Here is a 21139-nt window from a genome sequence, read left to right on the forward strand (position 1 = left end):
CTGACTGCTGTGTGTGGAATGGATCAGAGGGTGGCAAGAGTGAAAACAGGACATCTGTTGGGAGACTAGGCAGTATTCCAGATGAGAGACGATGAAGCCTTGGACTTCAGAAGACTTAGAGAAGTAAACGGCTTCAAATCATATCTGGGGTCATGACATGATGTGGAAAGGATTAGGTATGGGGAACAAATGAGAGGGAATTGAGGATACAGGTGAGTGCCAGGTGAGGATATAATACATAATATGAATGAATGGTCTTCGTATAAAATTTTTAAAAAGTAAAAGATGTTTTAAATGTCTTTAAAAAAATAATTTCTAGTTTGACCAAATGTGTGTGTGTTCACAATTTAAAACACCCCAACGGTATTACAATCAAAACAGCAGCCCTCTGCCTACCTCTGAATTTTGAGCAGGAGGAAGCCCAATTGGTGGGCCCATGGGTGGCCTCATACCAGGTGGAGGAGCCATAAGGCCTGGAGCTGGGGTTGCTGGACCAACAGGTGTGGGTGGAGTCCCCTGCCTTGGTGAGTCCTGAGTTGGGGCTCCAGCAGTGCTGGCAGGAGCAGCCACTGCAGCAGCGGCTACAGTGCCTCTTCCCTGGAGTCATTACTTGTTGGGATGGCCTCCCAACCCCTCGGACAGGACCTGCTCATCCAGCAGGAGCCTGGGGAATTGGAACATTAGCTGGTACACTTTAGTCATCTGCCTTGCCAACCCCAGGGCCTCTTGTAGTTCCAGCAAGTGGTAGCCAAACAATGTCAGTATATTTGGGGGTTTACCCTCCACAGTCACAGAAACCAAGTTCTCTATGTGGCAACCCCAGACTCCAAACCTGCTTTTCTTCATGCTCTGGCTGCTTTGCATTCTTTAACCTGATCTCCTTGATCTCATCCCTGTCACAGAGGATCAAGTTCATATGTTTGTCAAAAGCCTTAAAGATGCCAATGAAGATTTGGCCATCTTGCAAGATACATCTCAATCTACAGTTAACGCACTGCAGCACCTTGCTGCTCTTTCCATAGTCATGGTTGATGTTCCCCCAAAGATAATGTCCCCTGGAAAGTTTCAGGATCCTTGAGACCTAAGGGAAGGCTACAGTTAGAGCTATGACGCAGGTTCTCCTACAAACAAGGCAAGCTGGGGCAGAAGCTTCAAAGAGTAGATAGAGCATGGGGTTTTTTTTTGTTTCAATCAGCTACCTGGCTATTCCAGTACAGCTTTACCCACCTCTTGGTGTCTCAGGCAAGAATGTCCATGTCAATTTTGCCTTAAAATCTACCATGGGTACTTGCTGCTGCTGAGATCTCTGCGGGCACAGTGGACACTCTCGATCGCTTGGTGAGGTTGTCCTTCTACGTGTGACTTGAACTTCCACCTCTGGTACGTGCCTGTTCTGTGGTCCGTTTCAGGTGTGAGCAGTCCCTGGCCTGCTCCATTGCACCGCTGGCTGTTCTTCAAAACAGAGCATTAGGCATCACTGGCTGCTTCACTCTGCTCCTCCAAAAGTCTTTTGAGGATTAGATTTATTAGTTTAATCTTATATATTTTTTTCTCACTGATTTTCCATATCTTTAATTTTTTGAACGTCTTAGAAATATCCTAAACTTGATAGGCTAACTTTTCCATTTAAAAATCAACTTTGACAATCATATATTTTTTTAATTTTCAAGATCTCTTGCCTTTTGAATAGCACCTCGGTTTTGTTTCATTGATGTAAAATCCATTCTTATCTACGAGGATACTATTTACAGCTTTCTCTCTCTCTCTCTCTTGTTTTTTTAATTCTTGTCCCTTTGTGGTCTCTATTTCCTTCAGTTCCTTTTTGTTTACCTTTGAATGTTTGTTTTGGTCTTTGTATTTCTTATTGGAGCTTTCTTTAAGTATCTGATGATCCTTAGCTATCCCTTTATTTATTTTTATATTGTTGTTTTACATCTTTATTTAAGCACTATAGAAATAAAATAAACTGCACATACGTAAAGTGGACAATTTGATTGGTTTTCACAAATTTATACACCCCTGAAACCATCACTGCAAACCATCACCACAACCAGATGTACAGATGTTTCCATCTTCCAAAAAGTTGTCTTGTGCACTTTTGCAGTTTATCCCTCGTTCCACTCCTTCATTCTCCTCTATTCCTTTACCCCCTCGCTGGGCAACCACTGATGTGCTTTTTGTTCTTATATATTTGTTTGCATTTTCTAGAATTTTCTATGAATGGAATAGTACAGAATGTACTCTTTGCCTGGCTTTTTTTTTTTTTTCGCTCAGCATAATGAATTTGAGATTTCTCCGCCTTCTATATCAATAATTTTCCTTTTTATTGCTGAGGAGTATTGCTTCTTGTTAACATTGCTCTCTTAGCCTTATGGAGACTGAAACATAAGTCATTATATCTCCTCAGGTTTTTTCCCATCTTGCATAGATGTGTAGCTGTCTTCTGCCTGTAACTTTTCTCTCTCATTCTCTTTGTCTTGGTGGATTCATATTCTTTTTATCTCTTTGCTGTCATTTTAAGATTGGCGTGATTAAATGAAGTCTAACATTGCATGTTGATTCCTTCAAGAAGTATTCCGCGGCTTGGGAAGATATTTAGAATTCTTTCCTAACAAGCTTTACTTTTTATCTTTATTTTTTTTACATTAAAAAAGTATTGTTCATTCCCTGTTTATAGGCTTCAAACTTAACAATTAATTTTTGATTATAAAAATTTAAAAAGGAATAAAAAATTGAAAGATATGAACTAGTGATAAATAAAACAAAAGATACAAAATTGTTAATATATACAGTATTTACATATGAAAATAGAACACAGTAACAGTTTTTGTGTTAGAGTTCCAGGTTATGACTGATTTTTCTCTAAGCATTTTTTATGTTACTACATAGTTTTAAAACTGTCTCCTTAATGGATTGCCAAATATAGTGTGAAGATGGTATCAGTGTTCTAAATTTTCTCAGAAATGTGTTTTAAATCTGTGTTACATGGTGTCAAATAATTCTTCTATTATTCCACTCCACCATGAAGATATAAGTAAGATTATTTTCTATGCAAAAAGCTACAAATTAGCAAACTGGGTGATTTTCTGACACACACTCTCTCACCTCTTTTTACCACAGAATCACTTTGCTGGAAAGTAATTTAGAACTGCCATTGTTTTCACACCACACGTAGTCATTCTTTCCTGCCATCCTTTAAAATGCAGCATAGGAATTTTTAAGTCCCTAAAGTGAAAAATGCCTTTTCCAACATTCCCTACACATGTCCTACCAGATTCAAAAGGCATGAATAGTATATTTGTTTGTTTGTTAATTTATTTAATTTTTATTTTTATCAAAGTATAGTTACAATTTTATAGTTTCAGGTTTACAACACAGTGATTCGATATTTTTATAGACTATATTAGGGTAGGTACCATGTGCACCTGAAAAGATGCAAATTCTGCTGTTTTTGGATGGAAAGTTGTATGAATATCTATTAAATCCATTTGGCCTAATGTGTCATTTAAGGGTACTGTCTCCTTATTGATTTTCTGTTTGGATGACCTATCCATTTATGTAAGTGGGGTATTAAAGTCCTTTACTATTATTGTATTACTGTCAAATTCTCTGTTAATATTTATGTTATATATTTAGGTGCTCCTATATTAGGTGCATATATGTTTATGACTGTTATATCCTCTTTTGGATTGACCCCTTTATCATTATATAATGTCTTTCTCTGCTTTTTTTTTTTAATAGACTTTGTTTTAAACTCTAAGTAGTCTGATATAAGTATTGCTACCCCAGCTTTCTTTTGATTTCCATCTGCCTGTAATATATCTTTCCATCCCCTCACTTTCACTCTGTGTGTGTCTTTAGTTCTGAAATAAGTCTCTTGTAGACAGAATATAGATGGGTCGTGTTTTCTTAATCCGATCAGCCACCCTATGACTTTTGATTGGAGCATTTAATCCATTGACATTTAAAGTGATTATTGATAGGTATGTACTTATTGCCTTTTTGTGAGTTGTTTTCTGGTTGTTTTTGTAGTTCTTCTCTCTTCTCTTCTTTTTTTAGTCGCTTCCCTTGTGGTTTGATGATTTTCTTAAGTGTTATGTTTGGATTCCTTTCTCTCTCCCTTTTTATTTCTATTGTAGGTTTTTGATTTGCAGTTACCATGAATTTCATATATGTCAACATTTAACTATATCTACTTGTTTTAAGTTGATAGTCATTTAAATTCAAACACATTCTAAAAGATATATTTTTTGCTTCCCCTTCCCCCCACATTTTGTGTTTTTGATGCCATATTTTGCATCTTCTATGTCTGTCTCTTAACTGTTTATTGTAGTGATAGTTGAGTTTACAATTTTTGTCTTTTAACCTCTGTTCTAGCTCATTTAAGTGGTTGATCCACTGCCCTTACTATACCTTTGCTGTTACCAGTGAGATTTTTCTCTTCCTATATTTTCTTATTTGTTATAACATTTTCTTTTTCACTTAAAGAAAACCCTTTAACATTTCTTGTAAGAACAATTTAGTGGTCATAAACTCTTTTAGCAGAAAGCTTGTCTGGAGAACTATCTCTTTTTCAATTTCAATTCTGAATGGTAACCTTGCTGGGTAGAGTATTTTAGGTTGTAGGTCTTTTCTTTTCAGCGCTTTAAATACATCATGCCACTCCCTTCTGGACTTCAAAGTTTCTGCTGAAAAATCAGCTGACATCCTTCTGGGGATTCCCTTGTATGTGACTCTTTGTTTTTCTCTTACTGCCTTTAAAATTCTCTTTACCTTTGACTTTTGCCATTTTAATTATGATACATGTTTGTGTGGGTCTCTTTGGGTTCATCTTGTTTGGGACTCTCTGCTTCCCAGATGTGGGTATCTGTTTTCCTCTTCAGGTTCACGATGTTTTCAGCCATAATTTCATCAAACCCATTTTCTGCCCTCTTTTCTCTCTCTTCTACTTCCAAGACCCCTCTAGTGCAAATGTTAGTATGCTTGATGTTCCAGAGGTCTCCTGAACTATTCTCATTTTTTAAAAATTTTATTTTTCTTTTTACTGTTCTGATTGGATTTCCACTATTGTATCTGCCAGGTCACTTACGCATTCTTCTGTATCACCTAGTCTGCTGTTAATTTCTTCTAGTGTATTTTTCATTTCAGTTATTGTATTCTTCAACTCTAACTGGTTCTTTTTTTATATCTTCCAGTTCTTTGTTGAAGTTCTCACTGTGTTCTTCTATTCTTTTCCCAAGTTCAGTTAGCATTATTATTATTGCTTTGAACTCTTTATCAGGTAAATTATTTATCTCCATGTCATATGGGGTTTTTTTTCCATTTTTTTTTTCTTGTTCATTCATTGGAAACATATTCCTCTGTCTTCTCATATTTCTCTGTCTCTATGAAATTAGGTGAAACTGTTACCTATCCTGGTCTTGAAGGTGTGTCCTTGTGTGGGAGAGTCCCTATGCAGTCTATCTGTGCCCAGTAGCTTTGGTGGGAGAGATGGATCTGAAGTGAGCACAGGCTGTGACTTCTCCTGGGTTGTGCTGGCAGCCACCACATTGGTGGGAAGTAAGGTTGGAGTCAGAGGGGCTAGAGCTGGAGGCAGGTGCAAGCCAGGGCTTCACCTAGGTTCAATGGTGGTCACTGCCCTATTGTGGGTGGGTCTAGGGCCCTGAGGCACTGAGGCTGCACTTCTTAGCTGTCTCTGGGTCTCTGCCTTGCTCAGAGGCAGGGTCAGGGCCCAAAGAATTTGAGCCACACTTCTGGCCTGGCTATAGGCAGCGCTGGCCCTGAGCTGGCTCTGCTTCTTCCCTGGCATGTGCACACGCATTTGCAATGGTGATCTTTGCCCTAGTGGGAGAAGTGCTGGAGCAGACCAGGCCGGAGCAGGAGTTCAGTGCAGGCTGGAGTGCACACCGGGGCAGTTCTGGCAGGCTGGTCAAAGCCCCTGGCAGTTTTCAATCTGATGTCTCTGTGCTGGGGCTGAGAGCAAGCACGTTTGTTATGCACTCTTCAAGAGGGTGCAGGTTCTGACCAAATCTCTTCTCTTCCCTTCCTACCGAACTCCATGTGGTTTATTCTTTACAGCCTTGGTTGTAAAAGAGCTGTTCTTCAGGTGGTTCTCAGCAAGAGTTGCTCTGTATGTAGTTGTAGCTTTAATATGTTCATGGGGGGATAGGAGCTCAGGGTCTTCCTACTCTGTCATCTTGATCCTGTCCCCTCATGAGAAGTATTTTGAAAAGAGACAGGAGCCAACCCCATTCCTGCTGAAGTTTAGGGGAGTATGAACAATGCCTTCTCACTCAGAGCTTTGTTTTTTTATGCTTTTGTGGTGAGTTCAGTGTTTAATGGCTTGCAACTTTATAATTTAAAAGTGTCTCAAGAAACTCTCTTAATGAATGCTTGGACCAAATTTTGGTAATATTAAGCAGTAAAGAATAAATGTTATTATTAATATAACAGAACTAATCCCAAACATATTTATTATATTAAGAAATACATGGGCTTACCTTACTTACTAAAAGAAGGATATTTCAGATAACCCACAAAAGAAATCCCAACTGTATGCTCTGTATAAAAGACATACTTTCCGTCCCGTTTTAATATCTTGAAAAATGATGCATTTTTAAGGACGTCTAAGATCCTGTTAATTCAGACATATGGATTAGGAGCTTTTGAAAGGCCTGATGTTCCCCCCAAATCAAAACAAAATAAGCACACAAACAAATGAACAACAATCTCTGACTTAGAAGAGACTGTCAGGAGAATTTAATTTACTCTCCTTTAATGCTTGAATTATTCATTCAATAATATTTGGAGCATCTATTGGGTACTAAACTCTTAAGTATAGTCTAGTTTGGAATTTGGGCAACTAAATAAAAACTAGCAATGATGTTTTCAACCTGCTGGAAAAAATACCACAAACTGACTTAAACAACAGAAATTTATTGTCTCATTGTTCTGGAGGCTGGAAGTCTGAGATCAAGATGTTGACAGGATTGTTTCCTTCTGAGGGCTGTGCTATATCTTTCCCCACCTTCTCGTAGTTTGCTGGCAAATCTTTGGTGTTCCTTGGCTTGTAGAAGTGTCACTCTTATCATAGTCTTCATTTCCATTTGAATTCTCTGTGTGTACATGTCTCTGTTTCCAAATTTCCTTTTTTTTTTTTTAATTAAGACAACAGTTATATTGGATTAGGGAACCAGACTACTCCAGTATGTCTTTGTCTTAACTAATTACAACTCTAGTGACCCCATTTCCAAACATGGTTACATTCTGAGGTACTATTAGAACTTCAACTTATAAATTTGGAGGGAGGGGAAATAATTCAACCCATAGCAGTTGTTTTCTAGAAATTCTGCAAAAATTTTTGTTTGTGTGTTTTAAATTCTCTCCTCTAACTCAATGGTTTTCTTTCTTTTTTTTTTAGTCTTTCTCAGTGGAGGAGTTTCTTTTATTGTTTTGTGGTCAAGCAATATGTTCTGTGTTATTTATATTTTAGACTTTATTAAATTATTTTGTGATCAAATATATGGTTAGTTTTAGTAAAGCTTCCATAAGCACTTGGAAAAAGCTGTATTTTCTAATTCAGGTACAAAATTCAATATATATCCATATCACCTCCTTTATTGAAAACATTATTTAAGTCTTCTGAATCCTTTCTTATGCTTTTCATTTTGCTATGCCTTGGACGGGGGGGAGAAATAAGTTGCTATTATTTATTTCTCTCCCTGAATGTCTCTGCCTATGTATCTTTGCATCTCCTGAATTTCCTGCTTTATGAAATTGCCGTACTCCCATTGGGTGCATAGAAATACATAACACATCTTCACTGTGAATTGTTCTTTTTAGTACCTTTAACATGCCTTTTGCTCTGAATTTTACCTTGTCAGATATTATGATCATGACTTCTGCTATTTCTTTTTTTTTTCTCTTTTCTTTTTTGGATATCATTGTCCATTCTTTTAGTCTTTCTGAATAACTTTGTATTTAGTGTGTCTTTTATACACAGCATAAAGTGGGGATTTGTTTTGTGAGTTATCTGGAAAAAAAATCTTTCTTTTAATAAGTAAGTTAAGTTCATGTATTTCTTGATATAATAGATATGTTTGTTCTTAGTTCTGTCATATTAATAATGACATTTATTCTATAGTGCTTAATTTATCAGACTTTGATCCAAGCATTTTATATATATTATTTAATCCTTACACAAATCCTCATTTTTAAATATATGATGAAACTGAGGTACAGAGAGGATAGTAACACACCCAAGGCTACAGAGGGAGTTAGTGGTAGAGCTGGGATTCAAATTTAGTCTAGTTCCTGAATCTTGTCTTTTATTGACTGCATTATATAACCTCTTTATTTTGTACTTTTTATGCTAACTCTGGGTAATTAATTTCCTAAAATTGATTTTTCAATTCACAAATTATCTCTTTCATCTGTATCTGATATGCTGATACCCATTCCATGTGTTTTTAATATCAAAGATTAAGTTGTTTCAGTTTTAAATACTTCTTGGTCATTTTTAATAGTCATTTTAGGTTGATTTAAAAACAGTGCATTTATTTTGTTTTTAATCATTTCATAGATGGTCAGTCAATATTGTTTATCTGATTATCTCAACATATTTTCCTTGGAAATTTGGTCTGTATTTTGTTTCTGATGACTCTCAGTGGCAGTGGCTTGATTTGTGTTTATAAGATCATATGTTCTTTTTTTTAAATTTTTTTTTTAGATTAATTTATTTATTTTTGGCTGCATTGGATCTTCGTTGCTGCACACAGGCTTTCTCTAGCTGTGGTGAGCGGGGGCTACTCTTGTTGCGGTGCACGGGCTTCTCATTGCAGTGGCTTCTCATTGTTGTGGAGCATGGGCTCTAGGTGCACAGGCTTCAGTAGTTGCAGCATGTGGGCTCAGTAGTTGTGGTGCATGGGCTTAGTTGCTCCATGGCTTGTGGGATCTTCCTGGATCAGGGCTCAAACCTGTGTCCCCTGCATTGGCAGGCGGATTCTTAACCACTGCGCCACCGGGGAAGTCCAAGATCATATGTTCTTCAACTAAATCTGTGGGAATCCTAAGGGCCCATATTGGGGATATTCCCTTAGAGAGGATATGGTTTATTTGCCACCGTCCAGAATATGCTGACATCTGAGATCACTTAAGCTCCAAGGAGGGTCAAGGTAATACAGGAGACTCACATTAGCTTCCAACGTTGAGACAGACCCAAAGCTTAGGACTTCAAGATCTCAGGACTCCTATTACTATTTGTTCCCAGAGAGACTTTCTTTCACTTACTGTTTACTCATGGCTCTCTGCTCAGATTTCATTTCATTGCCTCCCCCATCACACTCAGATTTCCTTTCCTTCTTGTGAGCTTAGCCATGGCTTAAAAATGTTTGTCTTAATTTGTCCAGGCTCTAGTTGTCTTTTAGTGGGAGGGCCCTTCAGTATAACGTCATACTACAAAAGCAGAAGTGTGTATGCATATTTTAAGGACTTCCAATCTATATAGTCAAATTGCCCTCTAGAAAGCTTATAATAATTTACACTCCATTAGCAGTGTACTAGGATACACTTTATTCTTAAGTTTGCTAACACAGGATATTGTTTAGAAAAAAAATACCCATAAATCACAAGAAAAAGGAAAGTAGTATCTTTATATTAACGTAAAAATTTTTTTTATTTCATATTGGAGTATAGTTGATTTACAATGTTGTGTTAGTTTTAGGTGTACAGCAAAGTGATTTAATTATACATATACATATATCTATTCTTTTCCAGATTATATTAACTTAATTTTTAAAAATTACTAGTGAAGTTTAAAAAAATTTAAGTGTTTCTTCTGGTCATTTATGCAATTTATTTTTTAATCACCTAGACATATGGATTTGTATATCAGGATAGGTCTGATCTGGTTATAGAAAGTCTTAGACATGGATTATATAATCCAAGGAGAGCATGTACAACAAGAATAAATTAAGACAAAGTATATCTTAGGAAACATCAAGATTTATGAGTCATTTTGAGGAGTAGGGGCCAGAGGAAGAGATGGGAGTGCTCAAATATGACTTATTGGGAGAAAAAAGTGATGTCAGAAATCAATGAAAGAGAAAGTCCAAGAAGGAAAATCTTGGTATGAATGTCACATTATGCAGATAAATAACATAGGATGAAGACTAAAAAATAGAAATTTGAGGTCAGCCAGTAAAAGTTCACTGCTGACTGTGGTGCATTCAATGCTTGGTATGGACAGACACAGTATAATGGCATAGCGTGACAGTCCTGAAATGTTACTGATATAGATCACTGGATCTTAACATATTGAGAATCAAGCATCCTTTTAAGACTCTGATGGGGAAAATGAGCCCTGTTTTTCTGGAAAATGTAGATTTGAACATGCAATTTAAATTTTGAGCACAATATCTAGAAATTCATATTCCCTCTGACAACCTCCTTTATATAGATTCCTCTACTGTAGCCTCATGGCAGACTTTTGATCATAAAGGCAAGAAGAAAGACAGACCAATAGCTTCAGGAGAGATTAGCGTTAGGTTAAGATAACAGGTCAAAAAAGGCCTGGCACTTACTAACTACATATTCAATAAATGTTTTTTGACTTTTCAGTAGGATAGGAGAGTTTGGTAAGATGGGAGAGGGAAAAGATAATTGTTGGTATAGTGTCCCCAGAGAACTGGGAGGCAATGGGATTGTGAATATAGTGGAGAGGATAGTCTTATGGGGATGAGGGAAGCAGACATTAGAAATGTGTGTTTTTCAGAAACTGCTTTGAGTCAGGCATTATGTTAGAACATGTTTGTACAATACCTCACTTAATCTTTAAACAACCCTGTGAAGTAGGAAATGTTAGCTTTTACAGATGAACATTTGAATGTTTAGAGAGATTACATAACTTTTTCAAATTCATGTTAGAAAGTGGCAAGGAGAAGAGTCTAACCTCCATGTGTCACACAACAAAACTGCCACACCTGGTACGGTTCTACAGAAATTAAAGAATTAATTACTATCGCTAAGATTGGACTTGGAGGGGAGGGAAATTTGGGAAATTGGAGTCTCTATTTTCATTGTCAAACTGTTACCGAACTCAGGTTCAGCTGTTCGCAGGTTGAAAGCCAATACATGAGAGACGAGTGTTGGTGGGAAAAGGAAAGCTTGCTTTATTCAGAAGGCCAGCAACCTGGGGAGAAGGTGGACTTGTGTCCCAGAACCAGCTTCGAAGATTCTGCTTGGCCATGAAAGTTTTTAAAGAGAAAAAAGAGGAAAAAAATCTCAGTTAATCACTGAAGTAGGGAGTCAGATTCTTTACCATCTTCCATAGTGTGCAGGCTTGTTGACTTCTTGTGATGTTTCTTTAGATGCTATCTTGTTCATGCAGTCAGCTCACAGGGTTACTGAAGGGGAAGCTGGAGAAAAGATCTAGTCCTCCGTTAATTACTTATTCTTCATTCCTACTTCTTCAATCTAAGAAAAAAATCAACAGGTTAGACAAGGCATGGTGTGATCAAAAGATCTGAGAGGTGTGCTTGGGTGGGAGATTGGTGAAACGTGGAGGCACCTGGTATAAAGGTTAAGTTAAAATACAGCTTTGCTAAAGTGACAACAAAAAGGGCCTCCTGCAAAGAGCTGCTTCCTGCAAAGGGCTGCTTACAAAACGGCAGAATGATCCACTGAGAATGACCATTAGCCTGGCCTACTCCTCTCTACTGACTTGTCAGCACTGTCCCTTAGATGCCTGGATGGATGTCACACACTCCTGCAGCCCCTGGGTCCTGCATCCTGCCCACCTCCAGGTCTGACAGCATTGGAAGCTGGGATTGACGCAAACCTTTGGGAAAGAGTCAAGTTGTTCATAGGAGATTTTCAAATATGAGCTAAATGAAAAGGGAGAACAAAAAGAACATAAAAGATCCATCAGAGCAATCATGTATTATTTCTTACCAAAGCCACCCAGCTTTGATTTTATTTTTGTTGTTAGTTTGTTTTTTCCTAAGACCACCCAGTGAGTACAGAAAGAAGCTGTGGAATTGTCCATGTTGTAGAAGCCTTAGGACTAACTTTTTTCCCCTCTGTACAATATTACCGTCTATCTTGGTTCAGCAGATTATTAGCTCTTTGAAACCTTATTTACATTTTTTGTTTTGTTTTATATTCAGGAACACTTCACAAATAATATTACTTTTGTTGTTTGTATTTGAGTTTTATTATAATTTGATCTAAAGCTAAGTAACTTCCAAGCTAAGTTGATATGTGATAGAAATTAACTGGTTCCAAATAGTCATTTTTTGTTGCTGTTGTGAATACTGTGGTTGGATATAATTATAGAGATGAGTTTTAAGGGATAATGTGTATAGTCAAAAGAACTCTGGTTTAGATTTGATTATTTAAGCAGATCTGATAATAATTTAAGAGTGATACCCTGTGATTAAGTTGTAACACTGCTCAGAGAAGTGGCATATGATTAAGGTTGAAATCTAGCTATTTTATATTCACTGTTAAAAAAGTTTAATAACCTATGCCAAAAATTCCTTTAAAGATTAGTGGTTTCCCTCTAAGTGTAAATTGATTGGTTGACAAAATTGCCAAGTTCACTGAGATATTTTTACCTACATCCACTCATACTCCTCCCATCCCCACTCCCATGGAAACAGTCAAACAACCAATGAACCAACCAAACAGTAGAGGAACAGGGAAAGAGTATTTTTATTTTAATGTGTTTCAGCATAAATGGAATGAAGCTATTTGTTGCACTAGACTTTTGGCTGTGGGTGGAAAAGCCAACATCTATGTATTCTGAAAACATACGGTGAGTTTCAGAGTCCCACCACAACAAAGTGTTATGTGTAAACAACAGATGACAGACAAAAAGGAGTGTTTACCTGTGGGCAGCCATGAAGGACTCATTCATAGTGAGTGATGTTTTTGGACACACACGCAGCCATAAGATCACCCTTAATAGGAAGACTCAAAATGTTCAATTTAGAGATTCCCTCAGTCAGATGACCTAATTGAAATCAGATGAAGAGAGAGAGATAGGGCAATGATCCAGTTACTGGGAAAATAGAATAGGATTAGTTGGGATTTTACTGACACTACAGAAATGGAGCCACCAGACTAAAGCCACTTAGGGCTTAGAATTTCATCTAATTGCTACCATGCACCCCTCCTAATCCTTCCTCTCTTTGCATTTCCAGAGATAAATTCAGTTTTGGCGATGTAGGTCTGGACTGAAGTGCTTGGTGAAGTACAATTCTAAGCTGTCAATCTTTGAAATAAAACAGCAAACCTTCCTTTTACAGACTATCCTGAAATGCAAAGGGAGGAAAGGCCAGGAGGGGTGGATGATACCAATTAGACAAAATTCTAAGGGGTTTGTCATTAAAGCCCTAAGGAGCTTTAGTCTGGTAGCTCCGCATGCAATGGAGGACGTTATGCTACAGGAAATAATCAGCCAGTCACGGAAGGACAAATAAGGTGTGATTCTACTTATATGGGGGCACCTAAAGTAGTTTAACTCCTAGAAACAGAGCAGAACGGTGGTTTCCTGGGGCTGGGAGCAGGGGGAAATGGAGAGCTACTATTCAACAGGTATAAAGTTCCAGTTACACAAGGTGAATAAGTTCTAGAGATCTGTTGTGTAACATTGTGCTTATATTAACAATACTGTATTGTGTCCTTAGACATTTAAGAGGGTAGATCTCATGTCAATTGTTCTTACCACAATAAAAACAAGATAAAGCAAAACAGAAAAAAAATAAAATAAAAATAAAATGTGGACTGTTAAAACCAAGACAAAAACAAATCAAACAAAAACCCAGCAAGCGATTAAGAGGCCGATGGCAATTGGAGACCTGACATTTTCCGTAACAATATAGGGATCTGAGGGCATCTTGAATCCCTTTCAATCTGTCCTACAGATTTTGTCCCAAGATTTTAAGTCACAGACTGTCAAGACTTCTTTGAAACCCAGGAGAAAAGCTCCTAAGGCCAAGTTCAAATCAATACAAAGACCCAAAGGCCAAGGGCATGTTGGTGGGCTTCCATGACATTTGTCTGATCTCAGTTATTTGGGGACATAAGAAAGCCTGGTGTTGGTGCATTTCAAATAGTCCCTTGATTCACGGTTCCTTCCAAATCTTTTAACGTTTTCCAGTAATGTTTATAAGTATTGTAAGGCATTTTAGAAAGTGCAAGACACCAAATGTGTGTTGTTTGTGGAGACACTTTGAACTCTCCTGAGCTGGGTGAGAGATTTCTTTAGGTCTGAGGCCCTGGAATATGTTGTAGGTGAACTAGAGACCACACTTTGAGAAACTGCACAAATGAAACGACAACTTGCTTTTCATTGTCACCACACCCTGAACTCTGTGACCTCCGGGCTTGTACCTCTCATGTTATGGATGGAGCATGGTTCACTGTGTCATGTAATTGTCTACATGTCTTACCTATTGGATTGTAAGGTGCTTCAAAGTGAGGGCCACTGATTGCTAACTTCTCATTACCCAATGCCTCTTAGCAGAGTGCCTTGGACACATTTAGTCACCTTGTTATTTTAGTGTGATGTCATATGTGTTTCAGTTTTTCCCAGATTCTTATTTGCTATTAATAGCGTTTATTTTTTTGTTTGTGGTTGTTGCTCTAAACTTTAATTTTTTAAGTATAGGTATTTTGTCTCAAGTTTTATGTTTAGAAATAACTTTTTCTCCATCATAGCCTATAAATGGTCATAAAAATTTCCTGCTAGAGCTTCTTTGTGCATTTCATTTGAGATATGGAATGAAGGGAGAATTTAATTTTTTTCTTATAGTAATCAACTATCTCAAAGAAAAGTAACGTTAATAAATAATTGAGTTGAATGGATAATAAAAATAGAGAGACAAAGAGTCATATGGCTTGATCATTTGTGGCTTGATACAAGACTCAGTGAATATTGGGCCTGAGGACAAGGAATGATATATGTAAATTCCTACTTATTCTGGCAGTCTGAAGACATGTTACACTAACGCAAGACCAACCATTCATTTAGTCATCTTTGATTTGGTTGAGATTTCTTGAATCCACATTTTTGAACTGCCTAGTAGTAGGTAGGTAGTACACGTTCCAAACTCAGCACCAGCTGGGAATTGTGGGTATAAAAATATGGTAAAACCATAGGCTGGGCAACAGCTGAGATATACCCACATGAAACAAGAAACATTTCTGATCAGTAAGAATGGTACTTACATTCTAATGGTGAAGTACAGACAATTATTGCAAATGCAGGTAGAAAAGCTCATGAAATGGTCTGAGGTTACTGATTCACTTCAATACCCAACCCACTGCTTTGCACCCTTTGTACCAAATAAATTGCACTTGAGGAAACAGATCAATTTGGGCTAACTTATGTACCAACAATGAAGTTTTAAGCAAGTTTTCTTCAAAGTTGTTTCCTTTTTAACAATCAACTTTTTTCCAATTCAAATTACCAAAAGAATTACAATTCTTCTGTACCTTAAAACACTCTTCATCTTTCAAAATGATACAGTCTTGACAGATGGGCTATAATTAGTGGCTTTTCCCCCTGTAGTTCAAAATAAGTCTGAACTTGGGATCAGTCATATTACTAAGAGCTTCCCACAAGGAGTGAAGGAAATGCTCTACCTTACGTAGGTGGATTTACATTGCAATTACCATAAAATACAATGAACCTACTATTAATGTCACAATGGCATGTGTATGGCTTGCTAGCTCATCTTGTTTCCAAATGAAGTGTATTGGAAAATGTGGGTGTTTCTTTTCCAGTGGAGTGGAGCAGACAGCCTTGGGTATATCTTTGCAGATTCAGAATATACAGTATCTGATGATATTGGAGTTTGGGTCACACAACAAGCCAAATTCCAGGCAAAGGGAAACTGCTTTGGAATCTATAACTAGTTTCTTGCTTCGTTTTTTAAAATAACTAGATATTTATCACTGCTGGGAAGATGTTTATACCAAATGTTTTGCTGAAACTGGGTTAAAAAATAGTCATATATGCAAATACCATATGATATCACTTATATGTGGAATCTAAAATATGACACAAATGAACTTATCTATGAAACAGAAACAGACTCACAGACATAGAGAACACACTTGTGGTTGCCAAGAAGAAGGGGTGCGGTGGAGGAGGGATGGATTGGGAGTTTGGGGTTAGCAGATGCAAACTATTATATAGAATGGATAAACAACAAGGTCCTACTGTATAGCACAGGGAACTATATTCAATATCTTATAATAAACCATAAAGGAAAAGAATACGAAAAAGAATATATATATATATACAAGTTTTCTTCAAAGTTGTTTCCCTTTTAACAATCAACTTCTTTCCAATTCAAATTACAAAATTTGAATCACTTTCCTGTACAGCAGAAATTAACAACATTTTAAATCAACTATACTTCAATAAAATAAATTAAATAAATTGTCACATATGTTCCACATATGTTTTCTTTGGAGGTCATATCTTCTCAATACAAAGTCACATAGTTGGCAGTTACAATTTGATTTGACCGTACAGACTATCAATGCAAAGTCTCTTAAACATAATAATTCATCCTTGATCTACATCCTGTGCTCAGCAAAAATGTGTCTGTGTTTGATGGCCCTTCAATACATACTCCCCTCTCGCCATCATTTCATGGAAGTAGGTGAATTCTTCAAAGATCAAGGCACTGAAGTTCATTTGTGGAATAGCCTATTTCTAAATTTACTAGTTTACCAGATATATTGTTTTAAGGATTAATCAGCATAAGCATATTAAATGGTTCTGTATATGCTTTCCTATAAACATAATTTATCGACTAGATTAAGTGAATATGAATATTTTCTTTTTGAATACATTCAAGTACCCAATGAAAAACATTTTACATAAATATATTCTTCATAAATGCATTCTCCCTAATTATATTCTTCATGAATATATTTTTCACAGCTAAGAATATTTTCAGTGAATTTATTCATCTTTATTATGCTTTTAATACTAACTTAGGGTGGGAGGGAGACACAAGAGTGAGGGCATACGGGGATATATGTATACATATAGCTGATTCGCTTTGTTATACAGCAGAAACTAACACACCATTGTAAAGCAATTATACGCCAATAAAGATGTTAAAAAAATACTACCTTATTAGAACTTATTCTTAATATATTTATATTAATATTTATTAGAAAATTTATTCAAAAATAGTCATAAAATCACCAAATAAGCCTAGGACTCAGCTTTTGACAAATTGAACATTCCTTAAAATGTATTTAATGAAAGTACATGTATATTTAAAAACAATATTCCTTATAAAAAGTTTTAGTAAATTTGACAAGTTTGGTGTTTGGTAAATTGACATTGTGACTGACCTCAGGTTTAATTCTCTTATCAGTTCATTTACTTAAGAAAGCATAATTTGTGATTATCTTTCATGACTTGGAATAGAAAAATACATCTTAGCTTTATATTGTTCATTCAGTCTTGCTTACTTGGCTTCTAGGATGATATAGTGAAAACTAATTTAAAATCAATTATAATTTTTAACAGGATACTATGAACCCATTCTCACAAGTGATAATGATCCTGAATTGTTCAGGATTAGCTGTTTACCTAAAATGAATGAGCAGAGTTCTTTATTGTCTGTGCTCAACGGAAAAAAAGATGTCGTGGTCCTGCTTGCAAATAGACGTTACTGCTTCTCTGGTTCTAAAATTTTAGAAAAGGCTGGACTGTTCTCAGTCTCTAGACCAATATGTTTACGTCATAAGCATTGGTCCACCAAATTGTAATAATTTAGTTTTCCTACTGCAAGGAGGAGGTAGATTCCATACGAATATGCTACTTTCAACAGACATTTAGCCTAGATTTTCTGAGATTTAGGTGAAGAATGAATTGAATTTGAACCATGAAAAGTCATATTCCCAGAAAATTCTATGGTTGTACTTAACAAGACCAAACACAAAACCAAAACAGATCAAAACCAAAACAGCTTCAAATAACTGAAGGTTAAAAATTAACCTGTTTCTTTGAATGTGCCGTTAATGTTTTTACAATAACTTTTTGGGGTAATGAGAAGTACCATTTAGCTCATTTACTCACTGTCTCCTATGGAGTGATTACTCTGTGTTTATATGAATATGGATTAGGAAAATTGTTCTGCACATATGAGCTAGGGATTTTGAAGAAAGAATCTTTATTCTCAACACTGATTTTACCAAGAAAAGGGGGGAGTGGTATTGCAGTTAGTTATTAAAGAAATAACGGGGGCTTCCCTGGTGGCGCAGTGGTTGAGAATCTGCCTGCCAATGCAGGGGGCATGGGTTCGAGCCCTCGTCTGGGAAGATCCCACATGCCGCGGAGCAACTGGGCCCGTGAGCCACAATTACTGAGCCTGCGCGTCTGGAGCCTGTGCTCCGCAACAAGAGAGGCCACGATAGTGAGAGGCCCGTGCACCGCAATGAAGAGTGGCCCCCGCTTGCCGCAACTGGAGAAAGCCCTCGCACAGAAACTAAGACCCAACACAGCCATAAATAAATAAATAAATAAATAAAATTAAAAAAAAAAAAAAAAGCACTATGAGGATTCAAAATCCCCAATATGTGCCATTTAATAAAAAAAAAAAAAAAAAAAAGAAATAAGGAATAGGGTTTACTAACGTCTGAATTCAGTATACAAGAAGACTCACTCTAAATCTAAAAGCTCAAACTGTTACCTTTCCTTTAAAAAAGAAAATCCTTATTTGTATATAACTTGAGTCAAATGCATTGTTAATTTTGCATTGAGTAGGACTTTAATTAATCTGTTCATTTTCTCTTGTCTTTCTCTTAGGCATATAATTTTCTGCAACTTTCATTCAGATAAGTTACTGTATACTAGGAAGGATCTTAAAACATTTTCCAAACCAAATGTATTTGCCTCTTTGGTTTCTTGTGTACTAAAATTCCTAACATGTGAGCTAGTCCTTTTAATTAAAAAACTTAACAAAGGGCCCCTATTAAAATATGAATCTGCCTGGGAGGAGCATATTAAATTCAAAATTAAAAGGTGGTAATGTATCAGTATGAATGTATTAACTAGATTAGTTTCATAGCAACTAGAAAAGAGTAGAACCAAGACATAAAACACTGTGGAAAGTGAGTCAGGTGAAGCACTATAATTCATACTTCTGTGAGGCCAAGTATGGGGTACACTGTGGGTTTATGGTATGGTGGGTAAGGGGAGGGAAGTATTCCTTGGATTACATCTTCTCTCAGGCTTCCTATAATGCTAAAACTGCACAGCTCTCTCATTCTAGGAGTTCTGAAAGGCAGCACATGGAACTGTTTAACCCCTAACATTAATGCTACATACAAATAGTCACTCAGTAAGTGAGATTTATCTGATTTTTGAAGATACATAAATTCAGTTACGGAAATGCCAGTTTTTACTGCTCAGCGGTCCTTTTATCAGATTTACACTGCTGGTGAAAGAAAAAAGTTTGACCCATATTATCCCTTTGTTTTTTTTCTTCTGTCAGTTCTCACACCTTATCTGTATGAAGTTGCCTATGTGTAGACAGAGTAAGTGGCCAGGTAATGGATGTGATTTGAAAGGTATTGCAAAATTTTGTGCTATTCTATCCCATGTCCCTGCCAATAGAAATGTCCATTATCGACATTTCTTCAACGCATGAGATAACCAAGGTGAAATCTTTCTCCTTCATTTTACAAACATATGCATTTTTTCCCCCCTCTGGGAAAGAGGAAAAGGATAAGCTACTTCCTAATCAGAATGGTGTCTTAGGTAAGCAGGTGTTACACTGGAAAGTAGCAAAATGAGGCAGTCAAGGAACATATATAAAGAGTTAGGGGAAAGGGAGAAGAGAAAAAAGGGGCTGAAAAATATGTTTTCATAGAAGTTAGTCTTTGATCTAGCCTGTCATCTCTCATATTGATTAAGGAGAAAAAAGGTGACAAGGGCAATTTGACTCTCTGGAGATGACAGGTGTAGGTCACGTGGGTGCACACGTGCATGTGGGTTTCTCACAGCGTGTATAGGTGTTTTAGCCGTCCTGTTAGTCCCTAGGTCTATTTCAGTGAGAGTTGCTCTGTATGTAGTTGTTGTTTTGATGTGCTTGTGATGGGAGGTGAGACCAGTGTCCACTTACTCTGCTATCAATCTCTTCTGAAAAGTTTTATAAATTAAAAAAAGTTTATTTAAAAATAGATGATTCTACCTAAAATGTTTTATTTTAGATCAATATGTTTATAGACAAATTATAAACTTTATGATATTTGGTAGTATTAAGTAGGAAGGCAAATTTTTGTCATATATGTCATGTTATTTGTCATGTGATATACACTCCTTATTCTAAATTAATACTGAGAAAAAAGCGTGACCTGTTAAAAAATAAATTCAAAGATGACATTCTGTTGTATTTGGCTTCAGAGAGTCATACATTAAAATGTAGATTGGTGTTTAATTATTATATGTGTTAAAGTGTTAAAATAAGAAAAAAGCTGATATAATGTTTGGAAGTTTTACACTTTGGAGTTTAAAAATGTTTGGAGTTTAAAAAATTTTAAAAATCAATAAACTTAGTATTATACTGTTTGTATTTTCTTTAGAACTGAAGAAATAAGATAATAGGTTTTATGTCATTATTTGCAGATATTTCTAACTAGATGAAAAAAGAGCATCTAGATACCATTCTTCATTTTATTCTTTCTTTCTAAGAATTGGTTTTGATACAATGGAATCATAAAATGAGGTACTATGCTGTTGGAGGATGGAGGGGACGAAAAGTGCCCACTGAACTGAGAAGGCATCTTGAGACCGAAAAACAAGGCAGGCAGCTCCATATAATCAATGGATCCATTTATTATAGGGCAACTTACTCACAAGGCAGGATCTATTGGGATCAGGTGACAACAATCCCGAAGCATTCACATCTGCACTCTGCACCACCGAGGAGCCGTTAGGGCAGTTTTATAGTTAACCTAGGGAATGGGGTGAGTGCTTGGAAAAAGGGTGTACATTCCTAAGTCAAGATTTGTGAATGGGGGGACTTCCCTGGTTGCACCGTGGTTAAGAATCCGCCTGCCAATGCAGGGGACACGGGTTCAATACCTGGTCCAGGAAGATCCC

At 36.7% G+C, this 21139-nt stretch overlaps 1 protein-coding gene and 2 pseudogenes across 1 annotated transcript in view; 1 reads left to right on the forward strand and 2 right to left on the reverse strand.

Annotated features, from left to right (window-relative positions):
• The window catches only part of SLCO1A2 (solute carrier organic anion transporter family member 1A2), a 103362-nt gene that overhangs the window by 25704 nt on the left and 56519 nt on the right, over positions 1-21139 (forward strand). The window lies entirely within an intron of this gene.
• On the reverse strand, positions 373-1171 carry LOC133101738 (small nuclear ribonucleoprotein-associated protein N-like; annotated as a pseudogene).
• On the reverse strand, positions 1220-1436 carry LOC133101241 (SNRPN upstream reading frame protein-like; annotated as a pseudogene).

This window comes from Eubalaena glacialis, chromosome 11, assembly GCF_028564815.1.
Source record: "Eubalaena glacialis isolate mEubGla1 chromosome 11, mEubGla1.1.hap2.+ XY, whole genome shotgun sequence".
NCBI lineage: Eukaryota > Metazoa > Chordata > Mammalia > Artiodactyla > Balaenidae > Eubalaena > Eubalaena glacialis.